The 27,789-nt window shown below is 34.4% G+C and overlaps 2 long non-coding RNA genes across 4 annotated transcripts in view; both read left to right on the forward strand.

Moving 5' to 3' along the window:
* The window catches only part of LOC144300463 (uncharacterized), a 445,593-nt gene extending 438,230 nt beyond the window's left edge, over positions 1-7,363 (forward strand). For all 3 annotated transcript variants that reach the window (XR_013367111.1, XR_013367112.1, XR_013367113.1), the window contains one exon: positions 7,244-7,363. This is a non-coding gene — a long non-coding RNA (uncharacterized LOC144300463). The remainder of the gene's footprint in view (positions 1-7,243) is intronic.
* Positions 7,364-11,303: 3,940 nt separating this feature from the next.
* LOC144300467 (uncharacterized) lies at positions 11,304-18,852 on the forward strand. Its single transcript, XR_013367118.1, has 3 exons — positions 11,304-11,348; positions 15,400-15,503; positions 18,720-18,852. It is a non-coding gene; the product is annotated as an uncharacterized LOC144300467 (long non-coding RNA).
* The last annotated feature ends 8,937 nt before the right edge of the window (positions 18,853-27,789 follow it).

Below are 27,789 nucleotides of genomic sequence, written 5' to 3' on the forward strand. Positions count from 1 at the left end.
TGTTGGAGTTTTTAAAATCAGAGTTTCTATCATTTTAGTGCTCATAGAAATCACTTGGGGATCTTCCTAAAATGCAAATTCTGATTCAGTAAGTCTGTGATGGTCACTGAGAAGCTACATTTCCAAAATGTCTCAGGTGAGGCCAGTGTGGCAGGTCTAGGGACATGCCCTGTAATGCATTTGTAAAGCATAGTTCAAATATCGCACTTTTTTATTTTTTAGCAGTACCTACTTCAATATGCATTTCTAAAAATATGAGTAAAAATATGAGCTTTTTTTTTTTACAAAAACATATATTGGCCTACTTAAAAATTAGCGACAATTCCTTAGCATCATCTAATTTCCAGCCCATAATCATGTTTCCCCAATTATCTTGATTGTTTCTTTTTATGCTTATTTGTACAAACCAACTTGAGAACTCAGTGCACAATTTATCTTGCCTCTTGAATCTTGTTTAATATATAATAATCTCTCATTCTTTTCTTTCTCTCTTTTTCTTTATTTTTTTAATCCACTGACTAATCCTGTAGAATATAGCATACCTTGGGGGTTGTCTGTGAGGTTTTATGTTTTTTGGTTTTTTTTTCCCCCTGTCTTTTAGCTTGTCCCTCTATTCCCCCTCATAATTAGGGCAAAACAGAGAAATTTCATTTTGTTGCTGTCACTTTTTCTCAGTGAATGTACTTTTTCCAGTTTATCTTTTTTTGTTAAAGGTATAGTTTTTTGTGGGGTCCTCATTTCAACACTTTACTGTTACTTGAGGCCTTGTCTTTTGTCCCTTCCTAAGGTTCCACTATCCTAAAGACTACAATTGCTTGCAGAAAAGAAGGGGTTCAATCGCCACAGATCGCATTGTTCTCAGACCTCTCTTTATCTAAAGATCCAAGTGTTCCCTTTGTTTCTCAAATTTTTATTATAGACAACTTCAAACCTATACAAAAATAAAGAGAAAAAGATAACTTATGATGAATTTCTATATACACATCATCAATATACAAAAGTGATCAATTTTCCAACTGGTCTCATTTTGACCTACAGCCCTGCCCACCTCTCCAAAATAACATTGAATCAAATCACAAATAACCTACCAATTTATCTGTAAACCTGATATAACTAAAAGATAAGAACTTAAAAATTTTTCAAAACACATCAAAAATATCATCTTACACCTAACTATTCATAATGATTTTTTAAAAGACTATATAGGGGTGCCTGGTGGCCCAGATGGTTGAGTTTCTGCCTTTGGCTCAGGTAATGATCTCTAGGTTCTGGGATCAAGCCCCATGTTGCCCTCCTCGATCAGTGGGACATCTGCTTTTCCTTCTCTCTCTGCCTCTCACTTTGCTTGTGCTCTCTCTGTCACTCTTTCTCTCAAATGAATAAATAGTATCTTTAAGAAAATAAAGAAAAAAAAGATTATTTATTTATTTGAAAGAGAGAGAGAGAGAGCAGAGGAGCAAAGGGTAGGGGCAGAGAGAGAGGGATAAGCGGGCTCCCCATTGAGCAGAGATCCCTGTGCTGGGCTTGATCCCAGGACCCGGGGATCATGACCTGAGCTGAAGGCAGACTTTTAACTGACTGAGCCACCCAGGTGTCCCTGTGATATCCATGTTGTATTCACATTGTACCTATTGTCTTATAATTCATTAATAGAGTTTTATTCAAAGTACAAATTAAGTTCTATATTTTGTAATTGGTTTATTTGTTGGTATCTCTGTTTAAATTTTTGTCACTCTCCCTTCCCCTTGCTTTTATGTTGCTGATACACTCGAAAAAAACCCAGAATATTTGTCCTGTTTCCCATACTCTAGATTTTGCCAACTGCATCACCATGATGTCATCTGACACATTTTATTGTCACTATATTTCATGTAATTCGGTAACTAGATATAGAGGCATAATCAGATTTAGGTTTGATACATTTGGTTGTATTTTTATGACTCCTATCATCAATTTTTAAGTTAATCTGAAGTATGGAGGTTCTTTTTTTTTTTTTTTTTTACAAAAATCCAGAAAATGCTTGATCTCCGTTTTCCCTCCTTGCTTTCCTCCTCCTCTTTTTTTTTTTCCATAAAAACAACAACAACAACAACAAAATAATGTTCAAAGTAATGATTTGGTTATCTATTTTCTTCCAAAAGTGACCAATCAGGCTTTTGTCACTGTTGTTTCATAATGCTAATAGTAAATTCATGAATCTAAACATATTTGATGTTTTGTGAATTCAGTTTTGAGGATTCTTAAAATATCTCAATTTTGTATATTAACAACCTATTCAAATTTGTTTCTTGAATACTTTTGACAAGACCACAGTAGTTTTAGATGGAGTCCATGCTTTGTTGTAATAAGGAGAATAAAATGCTGCACCTTTTTTTTTTTTTTTAAAGAAGTTGTTTAAAATGACTTTTTTTAATCCTATACTTTTGCCTGCCATGGGGTGAGTTTGTGGAAAGCAGGTTTAAGGGGTTGAATCTGATAAAAGAAACTAAAGAAAAAGTACTGCAGCATTTCTAATTTATTAGTTTACTTGAGATTCTGGAAATTGCCTCTGGGTTCTAGGCTATAATTTTTCTACCCAAGAATATTGTCATATTTTGCTGATGAGCTATATACCAAATTCTTGTATTCCATAAAAGTTACATTTTATAGTACATATGCTTCAATTGTTCTGTGTTCTTCCTTTACTATACTCATGCTGGTAACAAGGTCACTGATTGTGGAATAAACTGTTTAATCTCAATACTATATCAAAGAGGCTGATTTTTCTAATTACTAAACCCAACTATTTATGTACCAGTGGCTTTCAATGGGCTAATGCTATGCCATAAAAGATCATAACATACTTTGTGGCATATATATATGTTCCCTATTTTATTAAAAATATATTCCCTATTTTATTAAAAATATATTCCCTATTTTATTAAATATATATTCCCTATTTTATTAAAGATTGATTAATTAATTAAAATTAATCTGTCCTTCAGGAGACCAACTTTCTTTCAGGGGCATATTTGGAAAATTTGATTATATGATTGCCTGGAGATAAAGTGTGGTTCAGGTAAATATATTTATTTTAATAAAATAGGGAATATATATAAATACATATATATGCCACAAAGTATGTTATGTTCTTTTATGACATAGCATTAATTTTAATGGCTATACATATTTAATACAATACTGTGCCTTGGAAAACAATTGCCAAATGGATGTTAAAATTTAAAAAGATTATTTTAACTGAGAATATTAAAAATTCCATAAAGTGTAACTAAAAGTATAGATATTAGTTATTTCATAATTACTAAAATAATGTAAAAATCTTGCATTTGCTGTGAATTAGCCAATTCCATTTTGTTTTATTTGTATTTCCACTGGGGAGATTTTACTTTCAGAAATATTTCAAAAATAAACAACAAAGTTTAAAGCTTGCACTTATGAGGTTATCTAGCATGTTACTCTTCAAAATGGCTGCAACTGATATAAGAAAAAGCAAGGAACACAATAGCAAATATTTAGAGAAGTCATTTAGTGCCCACTACATTTGCCTCTGCATTGCTTTAAATTCCTTTAATAAAATAGAATAATGATTAGGCCTGAATACTTCTCTTATGCCAGTTGCCACATTAGCCTTCTGTTTTTGACTTCACCATGTATTTTCAGTCCAAGTAAAATCTAAGCTTTTATTTATAATTAAGTGATTCTTGGTGTTTCAAGGGGGAAGATCAACATCTTGGCAACAAAGAAACCAGGAAATCATCTGAAATCTCCTTATTTTCATTGTCATTATCCAAGAAAATTTTTTTAAAGAAAATATGAAAAAAAAAAAAGAAAAGAAAATATGGGAGCAGCTCGGATGGCTCAAGGGTTTAGTGCTGCCGTCAGCCCAGGAGCTGATCCTGGAGACCCGGGATCGAGTTCCACGTTGGGCTTCCTCCATGGAGTCTGCTTCTCCCTCTGCTCTGTCTGTCTCTCTCTCATAAATAAATAAAAAAAACCTTAAAAAATAAAGACAATATGGTTTATCATTGTAGGAGAATTGCTATTGACAAGGATAGTAATTAGTCACAAATTATCTTGACCATAGTTCACATCCACACATAACAGAATAGAAAATAGGAGTCTTAGACAAACAATCCTGGTAGAAAATCATTAAGATTCCCACTGTGACATGCCATGTGAAACCATGTTGATTCAAATTTGTCATCTGTATTGTTCTATATTTTATACTATGGAAGGTATCAACTCATTTTACAAAGCCATAGCTGCTACACATTATGACTGAAGTAGAATGCTGCACATCCCCACTTATGAATTGCATTGCAAACATTCTAATATGTTTAACTAATAAATGTTATTTGCAGTGCTGTGTAGAATTTTCACTCTATTAATTGTTTTTCAAAATTGAGTTTTAAATGTATAGCTTCTTAGTGTGACTATGCAATGTCTGACAATATTAAAGTTGAACGAGGAAGATTTTCTAGATCAGACATTTTTAATTCATCAATTTTTAAATGGGATAAGGAATTACTTTGGTTTTAGTACCTAAATAGCTGGGTTTAATAATTAGAAAGGAAATATGTAAAGGAAAGCATGTTTAAGGGGCTGAATTTGATAGAAGAAACTAAAGAAAAAGTATTGCAGCATACTAGACCAAAGGAGCATAGTGTTTGAGGGACAAAATCATATATGTAGATGATATAGATACAGATATATTTTTGTTATTATTAATGGTGTATCAAAGAGTCTAACGTAAATTAGTAAAGATGAGTTCAAGAGTTGAGTTCAGAAAGTAAGTTGTGACTGAAGAAAAGCCTTGTTTAACAAGATATGAATTCCACATTTTAAGAATGCAGATAAATTAATGGATTTAAGACTTTGTAATTATTTTACATTAATTAAAAAATCACTATGCTCAAAAAGTAAAGGCAAAGTAAAAAATACCACATATAACATATATATTATATAAATATATTTGTATATATAATTTATTTTTTCTCCTTTGAAACTAATAAAAATATAAGAATTAAAAAGATGAGAACTTAATCATCAAGTCAATGTATATAATAATATGTAGTATTGTTGTATATAACATACAAATAGTAAATACATAAGAAATTATATATTATATATATTTACCTTCTTGTATCCTTAAACCATATAAGGATAAGCAGCTATTAATTATTCCTTCCAATCACTGGATATTTGTTTGAACTTAAATTATGTAAAGAAGTTCTTTCCTCAAATACAATTTAAATATAGGTTCTCCTAAAATAAGTTCCATAGCTCCAAATAGTCTACCTAATGATGATTTCATTAATAAAATGAGATTTAGAAGTGTGGATGAGTGATATAATTTTTTTAAAATTTTCTCTTTACAATCCAGATTGATATTGTTAAGTATCAAGTGATGTTACTAAAAGACAAGGAAAAATATCACATACTATTTTTCATATCTATAACTCAGATTCCTAGCTTAAAATCCCTCCTGGAGTTTAAGGGGGAAGAGTGTGGTGAAACAAAAATGCACCTGATCAAAACACACTGAAAGCCTTTAATACAGGGAACCTTTAGAACTCTCCAAAGGAGGGAGATCATGTGTTCCTGAGGCCAAGGGAATAATATATTTATTGAGATAGTTTTAGTCATAGTATGAGCCTTCATTACACACTATTATTTAAAAAGAGTGGACCAAGTCACAAATGAATAATAATCCTGAGAAATACACATAGAATCTATAGATAGTGCAAAACAAAAGGAGAAAGAAAGTTAAGTAAACAACTGAGAAAGGATAAAGAGGAATTTTCTAAGAAAACAATTTTATTAACAATATATACTTTCTAATAAAATAATATTAGAAATTATTATTTCTGATAATAATAGGGAATATTAAGAAATTAGAGCTAATATAGGTGATTGTAAGGACAGAGGATATAAGTTAACTAGAAGACATCAGACAAAACATATAAACTGAAGTGATTACAATTCTGGAAAACATTAGAGAGAACAAAAAGTAGAATGAACATCACTAAAATGATAGGGGGTACAAAGGAAATTCAGCCTATGCCCAATTGAACAAAAATATCTCTTAAAAGTGATACTAGAGAAATCCTCCTTAACGTTAATGGCATATTTTTCAAATATACACACATGAAATGGAATGATCAATGCCAATCTGAATATGCAACTTCAGAGATGAATAGGAATTAATATAGATATATATGTATATATATATATATATATATATCCACACACAAAAGACAAACCATACACTGAAAAAAAATCTCTGGCTTGATTTATTTACAATAATACTTAATGTTTACATTTTCCAAATAGAAAATTTACTTAATTTTTGTTTTACATATGCTAAGCTATTATAAAAACAATAAAATAGTAATTTTTATTTAATAATTAGATTATATGCAATAACTTACAGATTCAAATGAAAATTTATTTAAGTACTATTAAAGAAAATCAGGAAACAAATGAAAATGAAAATGACATAAAGAATGAAATAAAAGATGCAAGAGATACTTGCCACTCCAAGTACCATTCCACTTGGAAATGTGAAAAATTCTATTGACAACCCTTCAGTGAAAGATAAAATAGAGGTTAGAAAATTTCTGAAAAAAAATTAATAACACATTTCAGAGTCTTTAATTAAAAAGTAGATGTATTAAAAAATAAGTCATGGATATAAAAATACAGTATAGGGAATATACTCAATATTAATGTACAAATTTTGTGTGATGACAGATGGTAACTATACTTATTATGTTGAAAACATTGTAATGTATGTAATTGTCATGACACTATGTTGTACACCTGAAACTAATGTCAGCTATACTTCAATTATAATTTTTTAAGAGTCTAAATAGATTTGAAACAGTGATCTGAGGAAAATCTGTAGCCCTGAATATCTGCATCAATAAAAAATGAAAGAATTAAAATAAATGACTTAAATTCCCAGGACGGTTAATTTTTTATGTCATTTTGACTATTCCATGCTGTGCTCCAATATTTGGTCAAACATTATTCTGGGTGGCTGTGAGAGTATTTTTTTTTTTTTTTATGAAATTAGCATTTGAGTTGATAGACTGAATAAAGCAGATTGTCCTCTCTAATTTGACTGGTCCTCAATCAATCAGTTGAAGACCTGAATAGAAGAAAATCATAACCTTCCTGCAAGTTAGAGAAAACTGCCAAAATCTTGATCTGGAATGTTGGTTTTTTTTCTTGCCTTTAGATCTGAACTGATTGGCTCTTCTTGGATCTGGAATCTGCTGGCTGTTTGGCTGGAACTTACACCATTGGATCTCCTGTTTGCTAATTGCAAATCTTGGGATTTATCAGCCTCCATATTCATGCGAGCCAATTCCTTATAATACAACTCTTTATTTTTAAGAAATGGTTCTGTTGGTTGGTTAGTTGATTCTTCTTCTCTGGACAACACTGACAAACATGAGATTCCCAACAAACAGGTCGTGAATGAATACAGAAAAATGGAACATAAGAAGGAAATTGTAAAAAGTTGAAATTAATAAGGTAGAAAACAGAAAAAAGTAGTAGAATTCTATTTCTGAAGATATCCTTAAAAGAAGAAAAATAATTAAATTTTAAAGGAAGAAAGCAAATAAACAAATAGGAATTAACTATTAAAAATTAAAAAGCGATAGTAGACAATTTGCACACATATATGTAAAATAAATTTGAAGCATACAATAAATGGTTGATTTATTGGGAATAAGAGAATTTACCAAAATTCACTTCAATATTAATAAGAACCTTATCTTATAAGGTTTCTTATAATGTATAAGGTATAAGTTTCCTTATAAGAACCTTATTCTTATAAGGTTCCTTATTCTTATATTGGTTCTAATAAGAACCAATCTTCATAGATGTAGTGAAAGTTATGAAAGATAAGTCATCATGTCCATATTATTTAACTTGGGAGTTCCACTAAATCATTAGAGATCACATAGATCCTCTGATACATAAATTCTTTCCAAGCACAGAAAATAAAGGTAAATTTCCAAATAATTTTTTAGAGCAAGTGTAACGTTGATACCTAAACTTGACAGCTTCCCAAAGGAACATTACATATGAGTATCTCTTATGAATATCAGTGCCAAAATACTTGACAAATTAATGGGTGACTTCACCATCACATTATGAAAATAATAAACGATAAGCAGGTGTATTTTATAAGAGGAATGCAAGAATAAGGCAATACTTGGAAATATATTAATTTAGTTAATTTTATGAATAAGTCTAAACAGAAAGATCACTATGATTTTTTTCCATAGGTCCTGAACATCACTGACAATATTTATTGGCCATTTCTAATAGAAACTCAAATTTTGATAAAACAAGGAAGAGGGTTCAGTATTAGGTGGAATTTTTGCTCTCATCACTGTCACCTTCTGTTACCTTACATGTCAAAAGAGACATTGCATTTGTAATTATGGTTACTTATTGCCTGAACTTAAATTAGGGAGATTATCTTGGATTACCCAACTGGAACCCATGTAATGACATGAGCATTTATGAGCAAAGGAGAAAAGTGGCAGAAAGGAGATATATATGTCAGAAGAGATAGTAAGACAGAGTTGAAACATGAGAAGGATTTGGCCCATCATTGCTGGCTTGAAGTGTTGAATGTATTCCTTTGTGGGTGTATCTCAGTCCTAAAGACAGTATGTTAATAATAGCTATTCAGTGGGTAAGCCCTGGAAACATTCCATTAAGTCTAGGAAAAAGGCAAGGATTCCCATGATCTTAACTACTACTTAACAATATACTGAAAGTATGAGCCAATGCACTTAGATGACATAAAACTCTTAAAAGCACAAAAATAAGACAAATAAATTTTTCTCTGTGTGCAGATGCTATGATAATGTAACTGGAAGTGAATCAGTGACAATGCTTATCTTAATAAAATAATTCAACAATATGTCATAATATAAAAATCAGTCACAAATTGCTGAGCCTGGGTGGCTCAGTTGGCTAGGCACCTGACTCTTCGTTTCAATTCAGGTCATGTTCTCATGGGTCATGGGATCAAGCCCAGAGCCCTGTGTCTGGCTATTCACTTAGTAGGGAGTATCCTTGAAATTCTTTCCCTCTTCCTCTGTCCCTTCCCCACTCATACTCTCTCTCCTAAATAAATAAATAAATAAATAAATAAATAAATAAATAAATAAAAGATAGATAGCACTTATAGCCATAATTAATCACCATTTAGAAGTTATAAAAGATGAGAAAACCTGATTTTCATTTCCAGAAATATAAAATATTTATGAATAAACTTAATGAAAAATGTTCAAAACCTATCTAAAAAGAAACATGAAATACTTTTGAAAGACAAGACACAAAAATAGATGTGAATAAATGAAAAGACATTTCTTATTTCATGATAAAAATATCTCAATGTGGAGATATGAGTGCTTCCTAAATTAACATATTAACTTAATTAATAAGATCCTAATAATATCATACTGAACTGTTGTTTGTCTTAGATTATTTGATTCTAAAGTTCATTTAGAGTAGTTTTCAAAATGCAAGAATCACTTGGAAAGCTTTAGTTGTGGAATATGCAAGAGAATCCAGGAGTCTGTACTTATAATGAATAGATAGTTAAGCAAATACAGAAACATAGAAAATGGGAGAGTTTTGCCTTACACTAAATTGTTAAGTGATGTGATAATTATGGAGAAAGTACTGTGCTTCACAAAATTATCAATTTTTCAACAATCATAGTAGAGATTATTGCAAGTAATGACATATGCCTGAGCAATCTGGGAGAGATGATACACAAAGAAACTGTCCATACTCTGGCCACTTAGAAGGAAGTAGGGGTCATTTATTCTTAAATTTGTCATGTATATGGCTGAGATAAAATCTGGAGACCAAATCTGAGATGCAAATTTGGTATCTCAATGGTACTGCTCTGAGATTTTTCTCTGTAGTCTAGGAAATGTTGCTGAATTCTGAGCTGTTGAGAGTTCAGAAGTATCTTCCTGAGACCTTCCAGTTTTTCTTTCACAGTTGCAATACCACATATAGCAAATGTTAAACAGCCCAACAGACTAAGGCATCTGCTATGTAGTATAGACTATAAAGTATCATCCAGCTGTGAAATGGGTTGTCTAGAGGATGTGACTGGTACCTTGGAGTGGATGACTGGAAAGCTAGGCTCAGGTGAATTTGTGTATCAAAACATTCACATGTGATGATCTTAGAGTAGCTGAACTTTTTCCATTGTGGCTCAGGGTTTCCATAAAGGGTGTTCAAAGGTCCACACAGTGGAAATTACCAGTCTCTGTAGACCTGTGTGTGAAAATTGCACAGTGCCACTTCTGTTCCATTATTTTAGCCAAACTAGTCACACAAGCCAGCCCAGATTCAAGGACAGGAAACTCCACATGTGAAGAATTTGTGCTCATCTTTAATCAACTACACGTTTGTTTACTAAATATTAGAAATTCTATAGCTCTATGTTCTCTTAAATATATTTATTCCACTTATCCTCACTACTTCATTCTTACTCTGACTTTTATATGAATTAAGTTATTGTAATCAAAGGACTTTGCCATACTGTCCAAACTTTCCAATAGTTGCTCATTACTAACAGAGAAATATCTGAATTTTTAGCAAATCATACCACTCCTTCTATGATCTTGTTTCTGCCTCATTACCTAGCTAAATAGTTAATGTTATTTCTGGCTTGCCATCTACGCTAAACATTTACTTGACCTATAGACCAGGAAAAAAAAGCTCTTTAGAATTTTCAGGAGACAATAATTTTCTTTAACTTCTTATCTATACTCACCTTTTATTTTTTTTTTTTTTTTTTCGACACTGACACATGCATATTCTTTAATCTTGGTATTTCTGTATATTTGTTTCAATGAAATCTGTGATCCAAATGAGATGCAATAATCTATATTCTGCATTTTATTACCACTTCATTACAGCATACATTTTTTTTTTACTCATACACATACACACAGGCAATTTCATCATGACTTTATTTTCTATGCTATAAAAAGTAAAGACCTTTAGAAACAACATGAGTTCTTTGTCTTAGCTGAAGAGTCCTATCTTTACGTTGTAGTTATCCCCAAACTTGAGCCAGATAAAAAGAGTTCTAGTGATGTGATTTGATGAGGTGAGGAGATCCTGTGCGAAAAATGATCTCCCCCTTAATCTCTGCCATTTCAATTTATGATTACATTCCCGCCTTGGCTTCAACTTGGTGTCAAGACATAAAAGGTCACCACTCACCTTTTAAAATTTTGTTCTAGCTTGAATCTTCTGTGAAGTCTTTACTAAGAACTCCCAATTCTAAGGTAAATATGATTACTCCCTTGTTTGTACTCTGTTGTTCATTATAAATATTTCTAACATCATAATTTCTCTGCCTTTATCTTTACGTAACTATACTAATTTTTTAAAAGATTTTATTTATTTATTCATGGGAGACAGAGAGAGAGAGAGAGAGAGAGAGGCAGAGACGCAGGTAGAGGGAGAAGCAGGCTACACACAGGAGCTTGATGTGAGACTCAATCCCGGGACTCCTGGATCACGCCTTGGGCCGAAGGCAGGCGAATAAACCACTGAGCCACCCAGGGATCCCCTATACTAATCTTTAAGATCATTGAAAGGGGATGCTATGTTACTATGTTTTAGTCATATTTGTAATCCTGTCTCAGTACAATTTCTTTTGTTGATACCTAAGATAGTTCTTAATTAGGTAAATATATGTAGAATAATGACCAACCATTTCCCTCCTTTAAGCTGAGTCAAGCAGGTTCATTTTCAGAAAGCAAACATAAGTGAAGGAGAAAAAAAGGATAATAACAAAGAATTAGGAGATTGGGAAAGAATGAAAACTTCAAGACAAAGTATAAGACTTGGGCTAAATATTAACTTCCGAATGTGAGTGAGAATTAATGCTGTCTTAAATGTCTTAGTGAGTAAGTTTCTCTGGCAAGAACTAATTTGAATGAATCCCCCCCTTTTTTTTTTTTAAGATTCTATTTATTTATTCATGAGAGGCAGAGAGGGAGAGGCAGAGGGAGAATCAGGCTCCATGAAGGGATCCTGATGCAGGACTTAATCCCCAGACCCAGGATCACTTCCTGAGAAGAAGGCAGACACTCAACCTCTGAGCCACCCAGGCTTTCCTGAATGAATCACTTTTTGCTCAACTTTAGGAACTAACATAATTCCAGTTATGCAGAAACAGATGAACAAGTCTTTGTATTGTGTAAACAATAAAATGACCCAAGTTAATCTAATTGCTCATTATAGTTTGATAGCAGATGTCAAGCACTTCCATCATTCTAAGAAGTTTAGGTAGAAAGTGGAATAAATTTTATAGTATATCTCTGGAATGAACAAAAATGTAACATAGTTTTAAGGATGACTGGGAGCAAAGACTTGAAAATGACCAGAAGTATTTTCTTTCCTCCAGTCGTTAAAACCTTTGCAGGTTGTTTCCTTTTTCTCTGGCCACCTTCTCTGTAGGGTAGGAAATAGGACCACCAAAGAGCCCAGGTTGCATCTTTGATTATATCACCACTTGGGAATTAATATTTTTTCCCTTTCTCTCCAATGCTAAGTTCAAAGATCCTTGAAACCTTTGAACATATACAACTTCAGACACATGAACATTGCAAAATCAATCAATAATAATTGGGGATGGGAGTAAGGATTAAGTGTGTTGTTTTGTACAGCTTTGTTCAAGTGGTGAATCAATTAATCAATTAGTAATGGAAAGAAAGGCAAAGCTTTATAGAAAGATGACAGTTATTATTGGAATTATATAGCTGAAATAGGGGAAAAATTTTTCCATAAAAATGAAAGTGGTATTACAGAAAGACAACCAATGGTACACACCATGTATCTTGCATCTGCTAGGAAATTACTTTGGCTGTTAACAACAAAGACATAATATAATAATAACTTCAAAAAATTGGATTTTCTGCCTCTTCTTTATTACAAAATTATATCCTAGTATTAGGATTGTCATTTCTCGGTGATCTCATGGACTTAGGCTCCTTTGTCTCTCTCTTTTGTCACCCTTATTGTGTGGTTTCCATATACAAGCTCTCTTTGTGCTAAGATGATTGCAGGAGCTCCAATAGTTGTATATGCAATCTATACAGGATAAAGGAGAAATTAGCAAGCATAAGAAGGAATTTACTATTAGAGACACATTTAAGAGCTTTCAGAGAAGTCTTATCCAATGCTAGAATTTTTTTTTGCCATCTCCTAAAAATTTCAAGAATCCCTAATAAAAGGAACAACCAAGAGTGGATATAGGGCGAGCAACTAGCAATCTCTGCCATATTTCAATTTCTCAGACAAGATTCAGCATAAGCCTTAAATCATAAATATCTCAAGAAGTAAGAAATGCATTACAAGTAAAATTTAAATTTGATTGAAAGTAAGCCACAAATTAAACTATAAATCCAAAATTTTTATTATTCTAAAATATGTCATAGTCTGAGCTTCTTCCAAGATCATACTTCCTCTGTTTCTTAGATTAAGTAAATAAAATCTACATTTTCTACTATTGGCAAATTGTCAGTAGTCTATGATCATGAACATGTGTATGTGTGCAAGCAAAGTTAAATATCAGGAAAGTTATAGATAAACTTGATTTTCCAATATTATTCATTCAACACCCTTTATGAAGATGGATGCACACCACCCTGCAATTTCTATATTTTTCTCTTTCAATTAAGAAAGAAAAAGCTACATGAAACATGACTGTTTTTTGCGCCAACAAGTATGTTTTTGTTTTAGCTATTACTTTTATGTCCATTTAGAGAAACAAAAATATTCTGTTATAAATCTTTCCAAATGTCTTGCACATACTATAACTTGGTAATGAAATTTGAAGATACCAATAAGAAAGAGATTTTTAAATATTTTATTTGTTTATTTATTCATGAGAGACACACACAGAGAGAGAGACAGAGACACAGGCAGTGGAAGAAGCAGGCTCCCTGCGGGGAGCTCTATGTACGACTCGATCCTGGAACCCAAGGATCACGCCCTGAGCCAAAGGGAGATGCTCAACCACTGAGCCACCCAGGTGTCCCAAAAGAGATTTTGTATATGTCCTATCATTTGAAAGCAAATGGTTAAAAATAAATATTTTGTATCAAAAGGAGACCCACTTTTAAGGTACTTTCTTATTGATAATGTCATTGCCTTTAAAGTTTTTAAAATAATGGGATCAACTATTTCAGGAATTTTCATTTCTGAAGAATGTCCCAGGGTTTTCTGAGTTGCCTAACCCCTAGAAGACTCATCATCCTGGCTATTCATTCACTCACATTATCTACATTGATTGTCAAATACCTGGACAAAATGAAGTGACATGGAGGTTTTCAAGTTGTAGGTTATAATCATATATTTTGCAAACAACCATAGCTCATTAAAGTATGTTTCCTGGCAGAAGTGTTGTGACTTAGAGCCAATGCATTCTACTACAGGGAATGGGGAGGGATTCTTACGGTTATCCTTTCATGAGTAAATTGGTACCAATTCCAGGAAAACAATTGGCATGCATGCTGACAAAAAAAAAAAGAAAAAAGAAAAAAAGAAAAAAAAAAACCAACAACAACAACAAAAAAAAACAGTGAAAAATCACTTGCCAGACTCTCACATAATCAAAGGAGCTTATGTAGATTCAGAAATTTTCCCCTAGTGGATTAACAGAACTGTCCTCAGATTAAACTCTAGCAGAAAAGAATAAGGGAGGCCTGTGCAAAGTCTTGTTAAATAATATCAATTTATTTCTGGGAAGGGTTTGTGTGTGTGTGTGTGTGTGTGTGTGTGTGTGTGTGTGTGTGTGTGTGAAAGAGAGAGGGAGAGAGAGAGAGAGAGAGAGAGAGAGAGAGAGAGAGAGAAGAGTTTAAATACCAATGGTGACAACTTGCTGAAATAGAAGCAGCACCAGATATGATTCTCAACTAGAGTTATGGGTGAAGACATGGGTGGAGTACCAAAAATATATTGGGTAAGATAAAGTAAGAATACTCTGCCTTTCTCACTAAATGCCCCTATAAAACCTAAAAAGAATAGTTGGAAAAACTATTTGGAAACTCTGAAAAGCAAATAATAGCCAGAAGATTGCAGGAGAGTAAAATTCAAAATCATATCAAACTGGTGGTGGATTTACTATTTTTTCCTCCTGTATTCTCAAGCCTAGTTTGAACATGGCTGGAAACCCAGAAGTGAGAATTAACCCTGAGAGACAAAGCTCCAACAGCCCTCCTATAGTTCTGCTGTGAGAATTTGGAAGGGGGTCTCCTAACATTCAAAAAGAGTATGGGAAGGTCATCATTGTTTTTCTTTCTTTTTTTTCTATTCTTTTTGTTTCAGCTACCAAGCATTTCCATGGTGTTGGTATCACAGGGACCTGTCAGAGCCTTTAACTGTGAAAGAGAGAAAACTTCCTTCTCCTTGAAAGAACTGTGCTCCTAAGGGTATGGTGCTATGTTTTCTTTTTTGGTCTTTCTCCCTTCCTCTCTGACTACTTGCTGTTTATCCTACAGTTGTGGGAAATATACAGCAGTGCAAGATTAGAAAAATCTGCAGCTTTCTCTCCAGAGAAAATAGGAGCCAAAAGAGGAGCCCAGGGTACCAGAAAATATCGGGGAGATTGTGGAGAGGGAATAGTTTGGGAAAGTGACCCCTTTGATTTGTCTATGAGCTTTTGTTGTTGTTGTTTTTTAAGATTTTATTTTATTTATTTATGAGAGACCCAGAGAGAGAGGCAGAGACACAGGCAGAGGGAGAAGCAGGCCCCATGCAGGGAGCCCAACGTGGGACTCGATCCAGGGACTCCAGGACCACACCCTGGGATGAAAGCAGGCACTAAACCGCTGAGCCACCCAGGCATCCCTGTCTATGAGCTTTTGTACTTCCTCCTATTCATGGACCTGATCCTAAACAACCTATCATGGATGTTGAGAACTGAACTTAAGAAAGACCACTGCCTAGGTCACAGACTGCACACTGGGTACTACATATGTGTGACTGGTCTGAAGAACATTGTGGACACAGACTTCATCCTACAAAAAGTAGCTGAAATTGTGGTCTGAACTTAATAGGGTTAATTGCTTGCTAAAACAAATATATCAACATTCTCTATAGAATTTAAGTATGATCCAGTGTCTCATAGTATAATATTCAAAATATCTGGGGTGAAATGCAATTTATTCAGCAAAATATGAATAAGGAAAACCTCATCTCACTTGAGAAAAGATATTCAACAGCTACCAAAACTGAGATGACAAAGATATTGAAATTATTTGGCATAGACATTAAAGCAGCTATTATAAAAAGACTCTAACAGGTAAGGAGAACCTCATAGAATGAATGAAAGGTAGAAATATTATCAAAGACATACAAGGCACAGGAAGCCTATGGAAATATTTAAATTGAACTAGATAGTAATTGGAATAAAAAATTCCCTGGTTGGGCTCAACAGCCAAATGGAAATGCCCAAAGAAAGAGTCAGTGAACTGAAAAATGTATTTAGAAAGTATCTAACCTGAACAAAATAGAGGAAAAACAATTAAAAATGATAAGGGCCTCAAAGACCTTTAAGACAGTACCAAAGGTCCTGAGAATCATGTCATCACAATCTCAGAAAGAAAGAAGTATGCAATGAAAAACAAACAAAAACAAAAAAACAAAAAAAGAGGCTGGGGAATTCCAAAATTCAGTAAAAGATATAAATCTACAGATTCAAGAAGTCAGTGAGTCCAGAAAAGATAAACACCCATGCCTGGTTATATCATAGGCAAACTGCTGACAATTGAAGATTGAAGACAAGAAAAATACTTTGAAAGAAGCCAGAGAAAAATAGCACATTGTTTATAAGGGGAAATGATAGGAATGACTGTGGATTTTGCATTGGGAACCATGAAGTCCAGGAATAAGTGGACTACCATTTGTACTGTGTTAAAGTAACTATCAACCCATAATTCTATATCCAGAGGCAATATGTTTCAGGAATTAAAAGCAAAGACATTCTCAAATGAAGAAAATCTTAGAGAATTTGTTGTTAGGAGATATGGTCTCAAATAATTGTGAAAGTAAGTTTTACAGACAGAAAGGAAATCAACCAAAGTAAATTTGGAACATCAAGAATAGAAAGAAGAGCAACTGAGATGGTAAATGTACAGATTAATATAATGGACTGTTGTTTCCTTTTATGGTGCTTTATTACATGTGTTACAGTTGAGAGCAAAAAACCTAAAATTTTCATGTAATCCAATGTACATCCAAAATATGTAATAAAAATGTAAGTAAACTGTAATAGGTGGGTAAAGAGAACTCTATAGTGGTTAAGTTTTATATATTTCAGTTGAGGTGCTAAAGAATGATTCCAAACAGACTAAAAAGTTAAAGTTATATTGTGATCCCAAGAACAACTGTGAACACAAATATGCAGATATATTTAAGAAGACATTAAGCACACTAAAAAGATTCAAATAACCCAAAAGCAGGTAAGAAGGAATAATGAGGGAATGAAAAACAAAGGAAACAGAGAGTAAGACTTCCAGAATGGTGGACTAAGGATCCCAACAAATCCTTTCTTTAAAACGATATGGAGGGGTACCTGGGTGGCTCAGTGGTTGAGCATCTGCCTTTGGCTCAGATCTTGATCCTGGGGTCCTGGGAATGAGTCCTGCATTGGGCTCCCCTCAGGGAGCCTGCTCCTCCCTCTGCCCAATGTCTCTGCTTGTCTCTCTGTGTCTCTCATGAGTGAATAAATAAAATCTTAAAAAAAAAATCGAAATGGTAAGTCAGATAAAATTACAAAAATCCCGTCACTTAAAGCATCTAAAATTGACCAAAGTCATATAGCAAACTATGAAATATTTTTTCAAGACATTATACTGAACCTCAGTAAGAACAGTGGGGCCTGTGGTATTTTAGGCACCTCTCCTTCCTCCAACTCTGTGGCACAGCAGTGAGGCCAAAGTAATGGGAGGGGCTGACTGCATCTGGAGAAGAATGCTGGCAGTGCCATTATCTGCAATGTTGTCTAAATAAGTAGAGATGCCAGTGGCAAACAGTCAGGAAAGGCCAGCATCTCAACTAGCCTATGACTTCAATACTAGTTGGGATAGGCAATAGACTAGTGGACTAACTAGAAATTAACAGAAAATCTGGGAACTAAGACAAGCAAACCAAGCCTTGATAAAACCTGGCCTGGAAGGTTGTGGCATATCCAAGTCTATGTGCACACTCAGGAAAGACTGGGAAGGGCCTTAGTGAGCTCCTTGTACATGGTTGAATGTGAGGGCTTGAGAACACAGACAATAAAAAAGGCATATTATAAATTGCCTTAACTTTCAATGAAATGTTGAGACAGTTTTTTGGTTAATCTTTATTAAGTTCAGGGGGATCCCCGGGTGGCTCAGTGGTTGAGCACCTGCCTTCAGCCCAGGGCGTGATCCTGGAGTCCCGGGATCGAGTCCCACATCAGGCTCCCTGCATGGAGCCTGCTTCTCCCTCTGCCTGTGTCTCTGCCTCTCTGTGTATCTCTCATAAATAAATAAATAAAATCTTTAAAAAAAATTTTAAAAATAATATTTATTAAATTCATATATTACTCTCTCTGCTTGACCTGAATTGGCCCAACACTGTATCATCTTTTTAGTTAGCTTTTTTTTCTTTTTTTTTAGGTGGTTTTATTAAAGCATGGCCACAGGATTCATGGGTGAAAAGAGCTGCCTCAACAGTATATCATCTTAAAAATCTAGCTTATCCAAAGCTTTTATTTAAAAAAGTAAACGTTTTTAAAATCAAGGAATAATTTCCATTAGTTGGGTAATAAAGCCATCTAATAATCTATGTCATTAATTTTCCTCAGAGTTCTAAGTTACTAACTCCAACAAATAATAAATGATTTCTATAAGGAATAGAAACAGAATAAATAATGACTTAAAAAGAGACGGGAAACAATGTCACATATGACTGTATTGGAGCTTGCGCACAGTATTCACATTTTTGCTGGAAATAGTTGGAGAAATAGAAAACAGGAATGTTAAATTTGATAACAATAGTAGTCAGGAATTGCAAATATGCAAAATTGCATATTGCTACCAGAAGAGAGTAATCCAGAGGGTGTCACTCAACCACTGTAGGTATCAAAATTTCTACTTTCACCGTGTGGTTGCAGAGAAGCCAATCAATTTGCTAACCTGCCTTGTCATCATCCACTTATTTGTCTATTAGTGGCAAATTTTCTTACCTGAAATGTCCTGTCTCCATCTTTTTCGCATCTTTTTTATTCTGTCCTTATTGGAATTCCTTATGTAACTCTTACTTTTGTGTCTCCACACAGTTGATTGTTTATGATAGGACTTGTTTCAGAAAATGCAATGACTGGCAAGCTACTATCCTAGATGCTCTAGGAGAGGAACAGAGGTAAAGATAGTGACTTTTGAAGACAGAGAGATGAGGGTTTGAAATCCAGCTTCACCATTTATGAGTTATTGGACCTTTGATTTGCCTGAGCTTCATCTATCTTATCCATAAAATTGGGAATAATATCTACTTCACAGGGTTGTGAGAATTAAATAAGTGGATAGGACAATTCTTAATAGATAGTAGTAATGGCATCATAATGAAATACAGATGATGCATTTCAAGGCTCTCAGATAATGGATGTGTTAAAGTGCTGTTTTGTTTACTATTTCTTTTGAATTTCTTATGCCTTTCTCCAATGGTAAGATTACTCCTCATTTGTGATTATGCTATGTTTAAATAATTTGCATTTTTACATGTTACTTCCTCCAAGCATGTAGGGTTTAGTGATGAACACACTACCTATGCACCCAATGATTCATAAAGGAAGCAGTCACATCTTACAATAGGCAAAGTCTCTTAAATGCTGAATTGTCTGAGTAACTGATTCAAATCGTGCTTGTGTGTATGAACATGTCCATACATTACCCCCAAATATACAGAAATAACTCGGTATAGTGCATTGAAGCCATGGAGTGTATTTAATGCCCTCCCTTTTTAAACAGACTGATTTTAACCCTACTCACAAAATACCCATACACACAGCAACTACACATCCACACACACACAATGTGAATAATCTTATAATCAGAGGGTAAGAATATAACTTTGTCTCACAGTACTGTTTCCCTACTTGAAGATAGCACTAGACATGGCTCTACAGCTGTATACAGAAAATGGAATTGAGCCAAGATACACTCAAGTGTGGAAAGTGGTCCAGATGTCACTGCTACTGCTGGAGAAAATTCTCCAGAGGTTGTCATCTGGGCACTACCACTGCCAAAATTGCTGCCTTGGCCACAGCTGTTGGCTTTCTTGCTGGAACATGATGGAGCAAGAAAACATTTGAAAGTCTTGCCAAAATAGTGGGAGGCAGCTACAGAATGAGTACACACTAGTGTAAAAGTCACTGCTCGATTTGCTTTGCCACAAATCTGATATAAAATGGATTTGTCTGTAGATTAATTGTAACACCACGTTTATATGTATAGACTTTGTATTTGTTTATAGGCTGCATTGCAGTATGGAAGGCATAATTTCAAAGCTCATGAAGTCATGATCAACTATTGGTTGGGTTTATTAATGATCTGTTTAACACGATGTTAATCTAGCAGTGTCAGTGTATCTGAAACTGAACTTTGAGATAGATTAGAAAGTGTATTATTTCTCCACACTTCACTAAAATTAATATTTGTTTATGGATAACTTCTTATATTTGTATCTGTGATGGTGCCTAACAAATTGTATTTCTTATAGTAGATTTTCAGTACATACTATTGGGGTGATGTGACCAACATTTAATTGAACTAAATGGAATTAATCAAATCTTATTAGTTGGTGCTATGAATTAGTTTTTGGTCTTTAATTTTGCCATTCACATTGGTAATTATTTCTTATTGTCAGTCACTTATAGGATTTTTTCTATGAATATCAATATGCAAAAAAAAATTGAGGCAGAAGTGAAGAAACAGTGTGGTCTAGATACCTTGGAAAATGCACTGCCACACATTCATGTTAGTTTATTTTTTTTGACTCAGTATTTAACGTTTTGCTAAATTAAGAATTATGTAATAGATATCTACTTATACATGAAAATAATAACATTTTTGTCTTAGGATAAATGAGAAAAAATAATATTTTTCCATGGACATGGAGTACTCTACTTCCTGTCATTCATTTATTTATTCAACAAACATGTTTTGAGCAATAACTTTGCTGAAATAGTCTCCTTGAGGATACAAAAAAAAAAATGAGTCTTCCATTCAAAGGGTTCCCAGTGGTATGGAGAATTCATATGTAAGTGTGTGTAAGTTATAATATATACGGTAAAGATTGTGATGGAAATATACATAGGAAATCTGTTTAGAAACAAAGGTCAGGGAAAATAAGTGGGAAGGTGAGATTTGAACACAGTTTTGATAGGAATGTAGAAGGAATCCAGATACAGGGATAAGGGGAACAGAAAGAACAGTCCAGATAAAGGGGGCAACATACATGAAGTCAGGAAAAAAACATGAAACTGCATATCTAGGTCACTAAGTTTCTTTCTTTTTTTTTTTAAGATTTTATTTATTCACTAATGAGAACACACAGAGAGAGGCAGAGATAATGGCAGAGGGAGAAGCAGGCCTGTGGGGAGCCTGACACGGGACTAGATCCTAGGACCCCGGGATCATGCCCTGAGGCAAAGGCAGATGCTCAACCACTGAGCCACCCAGGTGTATCATCACCAATGTTCTTTTGCATAATAGTATTAAGCAAGTGTTTTCTTTCTCTTCCCTTCTTTCCTTCCTTCTTTGTTTCATTTGTTCATTCTTTTTGGTAGTATGATGTAGAATTTTAATTCAATCTTAAATAATGAGACTTTGTTCTCGTCCAAATCTTGAAAAAGACAAGGACACAGATTCAGCCTGAACTGCAGGCAGAATTTTCATCTTTCTTATCTAGTGTTTCTTGTATTTTCGCTTTATCTTTTCAAAATGCAGAATGGCTTTACCATACGGTCAAGATCAAGACCACAGGTGTTCACTCTATTCCATCTCTGAATCTCTGAGTGTTCCCCAGAAGTTCCAACTAAAAAAACATTAGGTAGGGTCATTAATTGGCTCTAGTTGGGCCATATGCCAATATCTAGATATATCTCTGAGGCCAAGCAGGGAAGTAATATGATTGGCTCCATTTCTTACATAGCAAACTTACCCTACCACACCATAATTGGCAATATTTACCACAATTATATGGAATTTAGGAGAAGTTTGCTCTAAAAAGGAGGGAAAAATGATACCCACTACTTGAGGAGGCCAGACTCCTGCTCTGGTAAACATATCAAGTATGTATCTGATTCTATGAAGGAGTTTGGAATTTTTCCTTTAGATCATGTGGAATTGTTGAATGATTTTGTTTAGAAGAGTAATTTGTTTGCTTGTTTGTTTTGTTAGGACCTGTCTCAGTTATCCTTGTGGGAAATGATGAGAGAGTCTACATTGACAGTGGCTGTATAAAAATATATATGGAATGTGTTTGAGAAACAGGAAGACAATTTAGCCAAACAGTAATCAATTAAATGGCGGGTAGGTTTGGAAGAGGAGAAGGTGGTATAGGAAAGGAGAGGAACCAAGGTTCCCCTCATTCAGTTACTCACCAATTCAAGTTAATTTCATGTTAAAATGCCTCTTCTATCTATTCCTTCTTTTGAACTCTGTTGTCATTTCATTTAATTTAACCTTCATCATCTCCCCCCGCCCCCCAGAATCTAGAAAATAGTCTTTTCAACAATCTGTGTGCTTCCACTATCTTACCTTTCCAGTATGTTTTCATTCTGTAATTCTTTTTTTTTTTAAAGATTTATATATTTATTCATGAGAGACAGACAGAGGCAGAGACATAGGCAGATGGAGAAGCAGGCTCCTTGCAGGGAGCTAGATGTGGGACTCTCAGGATCATGCCTTGAGCCAGAGGCAGATGCTCAACCAGTGAGCCACCCAGGCATCCCCATTCTGTAATTCAAGGTATCTTCCTAAAAAAAGGAAAGAACTGAATTTTTGTTGTTTAGATACATTAAGTGCTACTTGGAAACCTAAGGCTGGGAGAAGATCCTAATTTTTCTTAATGCCATACAGATCTGTCATAAAGAGCAAGTCTTCATCCACCCCATGAGTAACTACATCACACTAGAAATTATACACTACAATTGAAGATGAGGTTGTCGGAGGCTTCTCAATACTACCTTCCCGCTTTCTATGCTCTCTCAGCTGGAAGTCCAGAAACGTTTTTCCTATAATCTGTAAGAAGAGGGTCAGGTTTAGAGTCTGAAAATTAGAGACACTAATGTAAGAATTAGAAGGAGGAAGGTGACCGAAGCCTTATTAGAATTCCTCCGGTAGCAGTGAGCAAAACATGGGCTTTATCAGGCACAAAATTGTTGCAATCTCCAGTAGTTTTCTTGCAAACCTTCTGCCTCATGTCTGGAGCCAGATGTGTCCATTGCCAAAAGTTTCTTGTGGTTCATGTGACCTCACAGCTCCCCAAACATTGGTGGCAAATCTGCGAGCTCTCAGCAGTTTTCTAGAATCTTGAAATGTCATCGATTTTGCTTAAAAAAAAAAAAATCTCTTCTGTATTCAATCTCCTTCCATTTGAAATATCTAGAATGGTTACTGTCATCCTCACCAAACACAGACTGAGAATTTTATTATCATAAGTGGTTCCATGAAGTCAATTATAAAGATAGAATTCTGGGATTTATTATCCAGCGTGTTTATATTTAAAATCAGGGATGACATCATTGGCAGTGGAGAATGATACGCTGATAGGCCATGTGACGCAGTGACAATACACTTAACTTCAATTATCTGCTACTGTAAAGTGCCCATGGAATACTGTCTGGGAGACCGAGCAGCAAAAGCAATAAAATATTATGGGTGGGAATGAGAACTGGGGTGTAAGCGAGCTGCTGTGACTGCACTAAGGAGTTTCCAGAAGGAAAATTGCAAGTAAATCCAAGCCGACAATCTCAGTTGCAAGCCCGCTTAAAGAAGTAGAGAACTTTTATGTTTGGCCCCATAAAAATTTTTGAAGTTTTCTAGCCACAGGGCAAATATATTCAAGAGACACACCTAAAATTTGATCCTGCATATTTTGAATGACAGTACAATTTCAAGATTAACATCTACAGTTTTGTGGTTAAAGGTTTTTAGTGAATTTTAATCAGTTGGAATATTTCCATCCCCTCCTTTCTATAGTCCAATGGACATCTCTTGTCAGGAAAATCAAGTTTTCTTCCCCTGTCAGAAGAAATCTGCCTAATTTATCTTAGTTATTCCAAGTCCCTTTAGCACTCACCTCCTCCATCCAGTCAGACCTCAAATCCATGTTTTACTAGCTCTTATTTGCATTAGTATTGAACAATTATTGCTTTAAATCTTAAAAAAAAACCCAGCCTTTTCAGCAATTAAGAGATAACTGCATATAAGGAATATCCTTGACAGTGTATATTTATTTAATGCAGAAATTATTTTGTGATAACTCCGAACATTCACATTGCTATGTTCATGCTCTCCCTTTTAAAATTGAAGCATAGAGGTGCCTGGATGGCTCAGTCGGTTGAGCATCTGCCTTCAGCTTAGGCTGCGATCTGGAGGTCCTGGGGTGGACCTCCCCCCCCTCCCCCCCACCTAGGGCTCTCTGCTCTGCTGGAAACCTGCTTCTCCCTCTCCCTCTAGCATTCCTGCTCCCACTTGTGCTCTCTGGCTTTCCTTGGCTCTGTCAAATAAATAAATAAATAATCTTAAAATTGAAGTATAGTTAACATATGCAGTTACACTAGTTTCAGGTGTATTTTTAAATACTACATTCTCAGTGTAAAGACACTGACAACAATATAACAAAGATTACGTTTTTTTAAGCATCCAGTAAGCCACTACAGATTAGTCGTATTATCACCTTTTAATTTCACAGTAGCACTGCAAGGGAGGTAATATTAGTATTCTCAGTTTTAATATGTGTAAACTGAGATTTACATGGATCAAGTCACCTTGCTAACAAATGGAAGATCAAGGATACGAATTCATGATGATCTAGATATCATTCCATTTGCCATGCTCCTAATGAGAATAAACAAGGAAGAGAATGAAGTTACTTTTAGGATCTCATAAAGAAAAAAAATTGCATATTTTATTTATTTAATTCATTATTTACATTTTCATATTTTGTGAAGGGTTAGCATCACCCAAGACACAAGTTCAAATTTGCAACTTTGAAATATGGTCCTCTGATGACTGGTGCCAGTATTTTGAGCTTCAGCATCTTGAGAATCTGCAGGAGAGTAATGTGCTTAATTTTCTACAGAATAAACAGGCTTCTTTGGTCAATCAACATAAAGACTGAAATTTGCAAATTTCTCATAGGTTAGATTTAACATGCACCCTCTTCTTATTATAGAAATGCAAAAAGGATGTGACTGAAATTTTTGCTTTTACAGGTCCTGCCTGTGGTATGCAGAAATTCTATGTGGCAATGGTACCATTTCAGTTGTGAACTCCCATGCTTTGAAATTTTAGACTCAAGTATATCTTTTGGTGCCTCGGTTAGAAATCTGAAACCCTCATTATTTCTGCATTTGTTAAACTATGTCTTTTGTTCCACTTGCAGACCAAGTAGTCAGCTTTGATAAAACTTGATCTACATTCAGAGATCTGCTCTGATCTTGGATTTCTAAATGGTTCATCCTAGGGCACCCTAGAATGTTTGAGAAGATACTTTTAACTGGTTTCCTTTTTTTTCCCTTTTAGCTTGGCTGTTTTCATTTACATACCTGAAACTATTGAATTTTGCATCTGTTCTGTCTTTTTCTAGGACTGAAAAGGTTTTGTGGCTTTCCTTTTATAAAAACTTTACATTATATATATTTTGCAAGGTTTTCGTGAATCAATGCTCTTATTTTAAATAGAAATTTTACTTAACAACATCATATATACACATATGCATGTGTGTGTTTTTTATAAAGAGAATTTTCTGGTATTACTAGTTTTTCAAAGACTTTCATACTCTTCTCTGGATCACAGGTAATTAATTCACATTACACTGTGGTGATCTAAATTTATTTATGTTATTTGGAGTAATGAAAGTATTGGCACACGTTTTCTGCCTTAAAGCAGAAGTATTGGATATATTCTACTTATAGCTGCTCAAAATGTTATTGTTAAGATCAGAAATTTAAAGGTAATGCTTCCATATTTTTTTTACTCTGAAAATATATTTATCAAAAGATATAGCCTGATTCCTGCAGTAAAGGATCTTAAAAAGACAGTTTATTCTAAAGTTTTATACATAAACAATTTATAGGACCAAAAAAAAAATCTTAAACAAACTATAATGTTATTTTTGTATTTTCAAACTACTCTCTCCATCTCAACTTTTAATTTATTAGGATTCATGAGATTAAATTATTGATGCTAAACAGTGCCCTTCTTTCTTTCTTTCTCTCCCCCCTCCACGCTATACTTACTTCATTCCTCTGCAATAATCTTCATTCCATTATTCTTTTCTTATGCAAGATCTGTATTTATATAATAAACCCAAGAATCTCTCTCCTTTCTTTGCTTCTCTGCCAACAACCACCCAACCCCCCCACTCACTTTCATCACTAATTCCATTTTGTCTTGTATCTTGGAGAACTCAAGCAAATATGAATGGTAACTAGAGTAGTTCAAGACAACTGGTGGCAATGAGTATCTGAGATCAATTCACTCTCTACCATGCTGGTGAAAAGTACATCTTGCTGAGTGGTAATTGGGCCATAGACTATTTTTAACACAAGATGGCCACCCAGTTAAATACAGATTTTCCTGTTTAAGACCTGGGAAAATATCCGATTGGAGGGACATATCGTTGAAGTTGTGATTGATTTAGGAATTTGTAATATATGATGGGAGCAATACTTATAAATAGAGCAGAGTTGCTTGCTGGTTGCTGTTAATCTGTATTGACTACTTACAGAGGAATAAGGAGAAACCAAGGGCAATTAGCAAGGAGTAAAAGACTATTTCAGCAATCTACAAAAATATGTTTATTTCTCACAGTAAAAGCTGGGCAATAGACCAAAGATCTGAGATAGAGGAAATCAGGAGACATTTGAATCTCCCCAGGGAAGACCTGAACACCTTTGAACCTGAAAGTAGGGATGGTAACTTCTGGAGGTATACCTCTGAAGTGGCTCTGCAGATTCCTGAACCCTCTAAATTTATAAAGAGATCTCATTTTTTTTTCCTCAAGAACTAGCACTTGTCCTGTTCTGGAAGATGCTGCAAACACCTCTACTCCACAGGGCAACATTTGGCATTTCAGTAGCTTCCTCTGCTTCCTTTCCTGACTCAAAGGTGCCAATTACAGTTAACTTGCTTGGGGATATGCAGGGTCTGATAAAAATGAAAAGAGATCATATACTGGAGAGATTTCAAAAATTAGCTAGAAGGTACCAGTAAGAGTTAAGAAAAAAAACTCTAGAATTGGACTTTAGTGGTGCTTGATATTTACTGCCAGAGAAGCCTCTAGAGGCATGGAAAGAGAGATGGCCAATGCTGAACCTTTGATATGGCTCAGTTCCTATAAAAATGCAACAGTCTGCTGTTGACTGCAAACAATCCCTCATATCCCCAGAGGGCCAGCTGTCCATTCTCACAGGGACAGGTACTTTAAGTATGAATTTTACTTTCCTGCCCTTAGAGT

This window comes from Canis aureus, chromosome 28 (genome assembly GCF_053574225.1).
Source record: "Canis aureus isolate CA01 chromosome 28, VMU_Caureus_v.1.0, whole genome shotgun sequence".
Classification (NCBI taxonomy): domain Eukaryota; kingdom Metazoa; phylum Chordata; class Mammalia; order Carnivora; family Canidae; genus Canis; species Canis aureus.